At 40.6% G+C, this 4,237-nt stretch overlaps 1 long non-coding RNA gene across 1 annotated transcript; it reads right to left on the bottom strand.

The window, feature by feature from the left end:
* Positions 1 to 1,134: 1,134 nt before the first annotated feature.
* On the bottom strand, positions 1,135 to 2,788 carry LOC120968173 (uncharacterized). The gene is made up of 3 exons (XR_012200614.1): positions 2,591 to 2,788; positions 2,316 to 2,458; positions 1,135 to 1,611 (listed from the first exon to the last, which is right to left on the bottom strand). It is a non-coding gene; the product is annotated as an uncharacterized lncRNA (long non-coding RNA).
* Positions 2,789 to 4,237: the final 1,449 nt, after the last annotated feature.

Below are 4,237 nucleotides of genomic sequence, written 5' to 3'. Positions count from 1 at the left end.
TGCTACCGAAACTCATCTACTACTTCACTCGTCTTGCTGGATCAAGAAGGCGAGGACGTCACCAAGCTGAACATGTGCTGAACGCGGAGGTGCCGTACGTTCGGTACTTGATCGGTTGGATCTCAAAGAAGTTTGACTACATCAACCGCGTTAATAAACGCTTCCGCTTACGGTCTATGAGGGTACGTAGACACACTCTCGCCTCTTGTTGCTATGCACCTCCATGGATAGATCTTGCGTGTGCGTAGATTTTTTTTGTTTTCCATGCAACGTTTCCCAGCATCAGGAGCATACTGATGCCCCGGGTTTTGTAGAGTATCACGAAGCAAAGGGGACATCACATGATAACCAAGTGGTTCACTTGAATGCCGTTCATGTAAATATAGAGATTGATATGGACGTCCACGATTCCACTATCGACCATTGAACGAAGGAGTTTCATTCATATCTATGACTTACCGAACCTACGGGGTCACAATCTTAAGGTAATCATGATTTTTTGAGTGTTAGTAGGACGAGAGTATCAAGGATTTATTAGTGGATTTGTTTCATTAATATTCAGAATAGTTACAAGAGGAACCAGAAGCGTTTCGGGGTCACCCGAAGGGTTTCAGAGTTTATGGGGTAATACCGGGTATTACCGACAATTAATATATATGTGGAAAATGTTCTCAGTGATGTTACATTATATATGAAAGGATCTATTAATTGTTAGAAGGCTTTTATATTTAATTAAATATCAACTGGCCATAAAAGGCCAAGAGGTGGAAGGTAACTTGGACCACAAGGGCCCAACAGGAGTTGGTGCCCCCTTTCCTTGTGTGTGTGTGTGGGGGGGGGGGGGGGGTGGGGGATGAATCCATGTGGGGGGAGGAGTTGCATCCTATTTACTATGATTTATATCCTTTGAGTATGAAGAACCAAACCAAAATGCATAGTTCATGTCTAGGAGCGTAAAAAAGTGAATTGAACAACGAACTATAATACCAAGAAACTATAAAATAAAAGGATGCTTCAAATGTGAATTTTTTTTGAACATTTAAATAAGATTAGGTGGCCCTAATATTTATATATTACCAATGCATGTAGTAAGTAGTTAACACATTGGACATCTGTTAGAGTAAAAAACACATATTTGTATTGATACCACCTAAAGTTTAACTCCAATATTCATATAAAGATAGTAAATAGTAACACACAATATGGTCGACTCTCCCATTATAGTAACTGAGACATATTCTCTTCAACAAGATACTATTTTTTGGAGGCTATGTCCTTGAGAATGGTACTAGAACTGAGCAATGTTATTCAGGCTGAGGACTTGGCTTAATGCTGATTTTCATGCCGAAACTTTGGTTCTAGCTATCAGCATCATCAAAGATGAGAAATCATTAGGCACTAGAGTTATTTAGGATTGTCCATGGTTTGACAATTTTGAGATCTAGGTCGTTGATGCTGTAGCGTTGCCTTTCTAGTGCTCCTTTCTTTATCCTCCTGAAGTATTTCTATGCGTGACTTGAAACCTGCACATGAGTCTTGGTGGTGACAAAGTGCGTGGATATTTCCTTCCATTTTCCACGCCCATAGGCACCCAATCCTTGGAGAAAGAGCCTTGCATAACCATGTTAGATATGAATAAGTTAGTTTATCGAAAGAGCTACACACTATTCATTCATTAGTAGAGGTAGCTTGTACCTAATAAACATAGTTTTTAGATATGGGTGGACACAAAAATTTATATTTTCACATAAAAATTAAAATTAGTAAATGAAATAGTTTGAGACGTGAAACATGCAAATATTTTCATATAGAAACATACACACTCACTCTAACCATGTCAATGACAACTGTTTGATTATATGATTCTACGATTTAATACATGAAAGCAAATGAATGTACATGAGTAAGCATTGAATAATTACTATGGCCATACTGATGTCTAATAGTCATATCATGTTTACACTTGCAATTATAACATATTTTAGCAAGACAAACTATTGAATCATGCTATCCATTTAGGAAAAGACCAATTCCATTAACTTTAAAGGGAAGCTGAACAATCTAGTAAAAGATTATAGAATCAACTGAAAGTACCATTTTTAAACATAAACTTGATAGGACAAATAAAAGGATGAACACAAGTTTACTAAAAATTATCATTCCCATAGATGTGAAACTAAAGCATTCAATTTTTATATTTAGAAGTACAACGAAAAAACATCCCATCTCATAAGTCAATTCTGAGACAATTCTTAATAAATTAGCTTGATTGGAGGAACTTGATGACAAATGAGGAAGTATGCAAAATCAATTACTTATGTTCATCGTCGGTCCAATACTTTCTGGCGCTTGGTACGATCACCGATTGATGGATGGACATCCCATTCTCTGGCACCTTCACCTTATTCCCCACTGGCAGCGTCACCTTCTTGCCTTTTTGCATGACTCGTATATCCTCCTATGGAGAAAAAACACAAATTGGTGTCATTTATGGTGAGTTGTGACCTCCTACTCCTTTGGACCATTCAATTCCTCTCTTAACACTGCATCATAGGCATATCCACTACAAGATAAACACACAAGTACATACCTGTTGCATAGTCTCACAAGGCCACCATAGGCGGAGCTCCAAACTGTCAGGCTTCTTGTTCTTGTCGTGATTGACACCATTGTAGCTACGGTCGTTGTTGTTGAACCCAGTGATGACTGGCTCCTGGTCCTCTACCTCGACTCCTGCCTTCATGGCAGACCAAGGAGAGTTGGATGCCATAACAGAAGGGAAAGTGTGAACTCTAAATGTATGTATGGGAGGGCGAGGGAGAAGAGCAATGTATTTGTACCATGTAGATATGGGATCCAACTGTCCATGTAAAGCAAATTAATGAGAATATATTTTTAGGTTATGTCGTATCCGATCTTTCCTAATAAATTCAAGCATATAGATATTGGATATGCAGCAATAACAAAAGTACATCATACTTATTCGTCGTTTCTTAGTTTATCAAGATATGTAGTCAAATAATGTCGCCTTTTGTAATAATGCGTGCGTCATTGCTACCCAATTGTTGTATGTCGACTTCTGTACTTAATGTAGTCTACATTAATGCTTTCTTTATGGTTGTAGGTGCCGGATTGGAAAGTCATCAGTACCCTCGGTAGGGTGGTAAATGTGGCCGGAAGTACCAGAACGGAGCCTGTACACACAGTTTTACCAAGGTTCGGGCCTCCGGTGACAAATAATACCCCGCGTCCTACTTTGTGTTTGTATTCATGGTGGAGATACATCATGCACTACAAAAGAATACACTTCTGTGATGATACGTGTTTGTCATAGTAGGTCACGTTTTCTGTCATGCATGTACATCCATGACGATTTTATGACAGAATCATGATAGTCATACATGTGCTGTCGTAGAAGTGTTCCATGACATTACCGAAATTATCATCACGTAAGTGTCCACTTCCATGATGATAAATGGCGCGTCATGGAAGTGTTCTCGTCAAGGGTAACCGACACGTGGCATCCACTGTAACAGGTCGCTGTTAAGTATCGGGTCTGGTTTTGGATCTGATAACCCGTTAACAGCCCGGACCAATGGGGATTTTCCACGTGTAAAATTCTCATTGGCCAGAGGAAACACGTGTTGGCTCACCGTTGGGATAGATGTCATCCACTCATTGGACAGGAGGCGCCTATGATACGTCGACATGTGGCACGGCCCAACAGAGGCCCATTCTGGTGAAAACTCCGGCTCGTTTGACTTGGTCAAAAGGTAATGGGCCGGCCCACGAAAAACATGTTAACGGCCTGTTCGTATATAGCCCATTTACGGCCCGCTAACTCCCGACCCGTTATGGCCTATCGGAATTAAGCCAAGTAGCTTCATCTGGGCCGTCCAATATGATTCCAGCCCGTTGTAACTTCCGGCCATGTATGGCCCATGATGTCTTTCAGCCCATATGAGCCCCTTTGTAACTCTGGGCCCATTAAAGGCCCGAGATGAAACTGGCCCATAATGAACAGTGTATTGCTTTATACCCATTAACAACCCATTATTCCGTCGGCCATTTCCAGCCCATGTTAACTTTTGGCCTTCTAAGGGCCCATTTATTCTTGGGCTCATTTCTAGAATTCGGTTAGTTAAGGTCCGTTACCGGCCTGTTCCATTTGTGGGCCAAATTCAGCCCGTGGTTACATTCGGCCTGTTTGTGGTCCATTAACCCGTTGGGCTGTTTT

This window comes from Aegilops tauschii, chromosome 1 (assembly GCF_002575655.3).
Source record: "Aegilops tauschii subsp. strangulata cultivar AL8/78 chromosome 1, Aet v6.0, whole genome shotgun sequence".
NCBI lineage: Eukaryota > Viridiplantae > Streptophyta > Magnoliopsida > Poales > Poaceae > Aegilops > Aegilops tauschii.
This window is presented reverse-complemented; position numbering and strand designations above follow the sequence as displayed.